We start from the raw sequence: 6,000 nt of genomic DNA on the forward strand, positions 1-6,000 counted from the left end.
ATTATCTGGAACAAAGCTTTTATTTATTTTGCAGTATAACCAGCCAGATGGAAACTTTATTTGTTTCTTTTCTGTTTATTCCTGTTCTCTTTAAATCTTTTGGGGCCCATCACCTCTGTCCTTTCAGCAAATCTCTGTCTGAGAAGTGCTATTCTTTTTTGAAATATGCAGCCCAAGGCTTTGATATAGTGAGTTATAGGAAGGCTCAGGTTTGACGGTCCTGTTAGGCATTTAGCCACACTCAGCCCCTAAACTAACCACGTCAAGTGGAAAATTCTCAGAGTTTCCTCAGGAAACATGCAACACATAAGCTGAGGGCCTTCAATTTCTTTCTCAATACACTGGTATCTGAAACTGAATTTAAGCAAGATCATTCATAAGACTCTTTCCTCCCATACCTTCTAATCATCTATATGGAGATAATTACCTGCCTGCCTGAGTGCCCTGTTATCATTACTGTTGTTGCCTTAGCTGTATCATTTGAAAGACAACCTGCTATTGTCTGGTAATTATAAACGTTGAACCCACAAAGTGCTGCAGAAGTTGTATATACTTGGTTTTCATGCTGTTATATGTACAATGTCCTATTATTTCAAAAAAGATAAGAATAGATCAAATAGCTATTTCCTCTAACCCACCCCTTATCCCTGGGGCATTTGAAGAGTTATTGGATTTCGAGGAGCAGGATGATCAGCCTTTATATCACCTTTTGACAATATACTGAGAAAGAATGACCTTTTTATCATCTGCAATGAACAAATCCTTCCCATTAGTGTGGCCATGGAAAGATTGCTAAATGGGTTGTCATTGGAGATGTTCGAAATTCCACACGCAACATTTTCTGTGTGTTTTCTCGGCTGTATCATTTGAGGAAATAAATGGCTCACATAGCATGTTTTACAAGGAATGATGATCTAACACTGTGGAGTTTGTAGGCACCTTTCAAATCTTATTTTAAATGTCAGGCCAAATAGTAGCTTTTCATAGGAAAGAACACAATATTGGTTTCCTTATCCACTTTTCCCATTTTCTCTAAAATGTGTTTTGAAAAACAGTAAGAAAGAAGCTGACCTTCATATATACAAGTTTATATCTTGTTGGATCAATGTTAGTGGATGTTAGGTTCCTCATTGCATTCTGGAAGGTGGGGTGGCAAAATAGTCTTTGGATATAATCTTTATTAACTTGTTAGAGGTCCTTCAAAATATATAGAACAAATGGTTTTCCAGGAATTAATGTTCTCTGCCTATTCTTGGTTATATGTAGGCTCACAGTGTCCCAGAGAAAAATAACTGTGAACACTAGCATAGGCAATAGAGCAGAGTGGAGAGTGAAAACACTATCACTAAAAACTAATTCTGCTATGAAATAACTTAATGCTTTCTAGATAATGGAAACAACCAACCAACCCTCCCCCTAAAACATTCCTGAAAAACGGGTCAAAATTTAAAAACAGCACTGAAGTCAATAATATTTGCTGCAGGGTCTCTGGTTAAACTTTTCTCAAGTTCGAAGACCAGATATACTGTAGAATGCTTGGAAATGAATCATGCAGACCTAAAAATGCTGAACACCTGTGCAGATCCATGTTTTGGGATATTGTGAGTGGTCACTGTTAGCAGAACCTTAGCATTGAATACTTGAAGATCCTGACATATCCAACTCCAACACAGTTAGTCACTTAAAAAAAAAATCTCATTGTCTAGTTAATTGAAAAAGGTACTGTTCTATTTTTCAAATCTGCCCTGTGGTAATCCTAATGAAAATTTGCGATTGAGAGATAGAGCTGGCCCAAGCATGGCTTTGGAATTGAAAAAAATTCACTGTGAGTCCAGACTGAGGTACACCAGCAGAACTACTTGGGATACGTAAAGAACAGAACAGCAAAGCTTATTCACCTTTGTGCTTTTAAGTACTACATTTTCATGAGTAGTACGTTCACTAACCTATATGTATATGACATATACATGTCTTAAAAATCCATACATTTTCTCTTTTCTCATTCAAGAACTGAAATTAGTCAAAGAACTCCCATCCAAGACACAAAGTAATCATTGCCTGTTAAAAAGAGAGAATGATTTACACAATACTACAGCCTTATAGAAAACCTTAGTTCAGGCAGCCGCACTAGGAGGCAGAATCACAAGAGGGGGACCTTGTCCTTTGCAACTGGGTAAGGCTGGGTTATTGATTTACTCCATATATTCCTAATAAAACGCTCTCTACTCTTCACATGCTGAAGTAAATAACACAGTAACATTTGACTCCCCCCACCCCCCCGAGATGAAAACTCATTACGTCCTATTGCAGCTATTTCATTCTGAAGGAATTGAGAAAAGCCTGAACAATCCAGACTTTTTCCAAGCATGATTCTTACTGTTTTTTGCACAGATGCGGTTTACCTTTTACTAGCAAAATAAATAAATACAGCCACACACTGTAAAATACTTAGAGAAAATACTCCCTGAAGGGGAAAACTGTGTATGCAAGTTGGTTGCTTAGATGAGGATTGCAAATTGCCTCTGTTGGAATGGGAGTTGCCTCTGTGTCAGCTTCAGAAGCTAATATAGTAATAACACTTTGTGCTTGCACAAAAGAGTGCCTTTCATTAGGCAGTCTTCAGAGCCTGAGAAACCTCGTGTAACAAAATCTCCCACCAGCCTTGTGAGGTACGTAAGTAGCAATATTAAATACATTTTTAGTACTAATTGGAACTCCATGTTTTTGTTCCTGTAATTTGTGATTTTTCTCTTCATCCCACATTGGAAAGAGAAGTCAACTTTAAAGTCAATTTCAAAGAGAAGTCAATTTTAAAATTGTCTGCAAGAAAGTTTACAAGAAAAAGTTGTTCTGGAAATGTTGAGAAGACCTTCCTGACACATTTAATTGGCTGCTTTTACTTTTTTCTGTCTTTACACAATACAATTAGATAAAGTATGAACAATCAAAGCAACTGAATTAAAATACTTCCTTTTTTTCTTTTTTGAAAAAAGATAGTGTTCTTATGAGATTGAAACAAAATATATAGCCATTATAAAAAAAATTCCTCCTTCCAAATCTACAGATGTAAAAAGTTCTGATAAAACATTTCAATTCCAAATTGCCATGTATGTATACCTATATCTACACCTATACCTATACCTATACATATACCTATACCTATATAGTCTATATCTATATGGCAATATATGTATTTGGCATGCACTTTTCAAGAGGATGACCTTTGTGCTATGGGCAACCATCTGCCCACAGCACTGCAGTCTTAGTACCATGGAACCCACTGGCAACTCTACACAGACTTTGTTGGGTTTAGGTTATGTCATTTGGGGAAAACAGGCTAACATTTAAATCCCTACCAAGCACATTTGCCATAACCTTCTCCTACCCCTCTTCAACCCATCTTCTGGGCCATACTGGGCACCTAAAAAAGTAGGGGTTAAACACCAAAAGATAGAAGTATACTCTAAGCCAGCAACATTTTCCCTTGCTCTTGCCCTATGGTTTTTACCATAGGTTAAACCTGAAGACTAATGAAAGTCATTCATATTTGCCACATCTCCTTCAGGGCAAAAGCTTCCTTTGAAGGATATTTCCTTTGCCTGTTGATCTCATTTAGTTTAGTCCTGTGTATTTCTTTTTTTTATGTCCCACTCTTTCACCACTATTTGACTAATAGCCAGCCAGTGCCATGCCATTAGAGCTCCACTTGTTTGTTCATCTGGCAAGTGTGATCCATAGATATTTAAGTGTACAGTATCAGGAAAGAGAACAGTTATCACATGTTCCCTGGTGTTGCCTTCAAAGGCGTGGCGACCTGGTTCAGGAACGGCACGGCGACCAACCCCAGGCCGCTCGGGCCATCGGCTCACAGACACCAATATGGTGCATGGCAAATGGCGTTTATTGATGAGTAACACAGCTTTATATAGCTAAGGTTTACAACGTCACTTCCGCCTGCTTACATCATAAACTAAAGGTTATTGGCTCTTAGGAGAGGGGCCCTATCTTTCCGTACAGCGCGACATCTTCCGGCCGCCAGACCCTAACTACCCACATTTTTCCCCCCTCCCTATGCATAACTAAATTGGCTAAAATACAAAAATCCTAAAAAAATTCTATTTTTATTCTTATTCTATACTTTATAACAATCTTAAAAAGTATATGTCATAAACTTGAATAAAAAACATAAGGCACAGTGAACGGGTGGAGGTTAGAGGGTAACTGGTAATAATGGGGTGTAACTTGGGGTAACTTAGGGATAACTGGGGGTAACACTGAGTGGGTACATCCTTAAAGCAGTTGCTGGTGTTCTACCAGCATAATGTTAACCTTCTCTAGTCGGCTCTTGACAAACGACACGAGCCTATTCAGTATACAGGGTCCAAAGATCAGTGCTATCATGATCATTGCGATCGGTCCTATCAAGGTAGATATCAGGGTGGTTAACCACGGTGAACGGTTAAACCATGATTCAAACCACCCTTGTTGGGCTTCCCTTTCTCTTTTTCTTTTGTCTAGACCCTCCCTAAGTTTGGCCATGGTATCTCTGACAACCCCAGTGTTATCTGCATATACACAGCATTCTTCTCCTAATGCAGCACATAGTCCGCCTCGTTGTAGAAACATGAGATCTAATCCTCTACGATTTTGCAAAACTACTTCTGACAATGATCTCAATGACGTTTCTAAAGCGCTGATCGATTGTTCAATTCGAACCAAATCTTCATCTACTGCTATTCTAAGGGAGTGGAACCTCTGGTTTTGTTCGACTAATGAGGCTATTCCTGTTCCTGCCCCTGCGGCTCCTATAGTTAGTAGGGTAGCTATGGTCAGAGCGGTAAAGGGTTCTCGCTTTTGTATATGATGAGAAGTTAAAAGGGTTTGATGATTATATATAAATTCTTCAGGATGGTATATGATTCTTGGGATAATTATTACTTGTATACAAAATTCATTACTTCCATTGAACAGTTTAAGAGATATACATGGGGTAACTCCAATTTTCGAACATAGCCATTTGGTGTTGTTCGCAGGAACTAGCCAATCACCTTTTGATCCTTTTTCTAGTGTGGTCTCGTTTGTACATAAACGCCTTTTCTCGGGGGGTACTTCGCCGACACATCTGCCCTGTCCTGATACATATTGCATCGTCATTCCTGGGCTGTTTTCAGTGTTCCATATACATTGTACAGGATTAGACCCATTCACTAGTTCTGGTTTAGAGGGTATACCTACTGCTTCATAAAAAGGGGGCCTTACGTCATAGCAAAGCCAGCAGTTTGTTGTCATATTTGGATTTGTAGAGTTCAATATCTGGTACGTTGAGTTCAACAACTTCCATAGGGGGGGCATTTCAAATTCTAAAGTTGTTAAAATTTTGGTGTTATTGGGAGCCGTATCCTTGGTATTATTTTTGGTGTTATGTATTAAAGGTTTGGATGTTTGTGGGTTAAGAACCGGGTTAGGCCCGATTGCTTGGGGTACTTGTTGCATGGTTCTAATGATTTGTATCACTACTCCTGGATCTTTAAACCCGTTGTGAAGAAATACTGACCACATTTTCCCCACAACCCAACCCGTATTGGTCGGGTTTAGGATTTCCAAAATCAAATGGGTACAAGTACCTTTTTCATATAGTAATCCATCGCTCGCAAACTTTGGATGTTTACACCTATTTGGTCCCCATCTTACTCGCAAAAATTCGTCTTCTTTTTGTGGTTTCCATCTATCACTTGTCACAATGGTCTCGCATCCCCAATACCCACAAAACCAATATCCTGGATAGTTACAATAACTTTTTCCTGGGTTTGAACTGGGACACCAGTATGTTCCCCATAATGAATCGCGTCCAATTATGGAGAATAAGTCACTATTTTTTATCGTAAAAGTTGGGGCACCTACTGTTACGTTCTCTCTTATCACTCGATCACTTGCAGGGTCCCGTAGGATCCATCTGAACGGTTGATGGTGATAGTAGTTTGGTTCTGCCTGTCCTATAGT

This window comes from Harpia harpyja, chromosome 3 (genome assembly GCF_026419915.1).
Source record: "Harpia harpyja isolate bHarHar1 chromosome 3, bHarHar1 primary haplotype, whole genome shotgun sequence".
NCBI classification, from domain to species: domain Eukaryota; kingdom Metazoa; phylum Chordata; class Aves; order Accipitriformes; family Accipitridae; genus Harpia; species Harpia harpyja.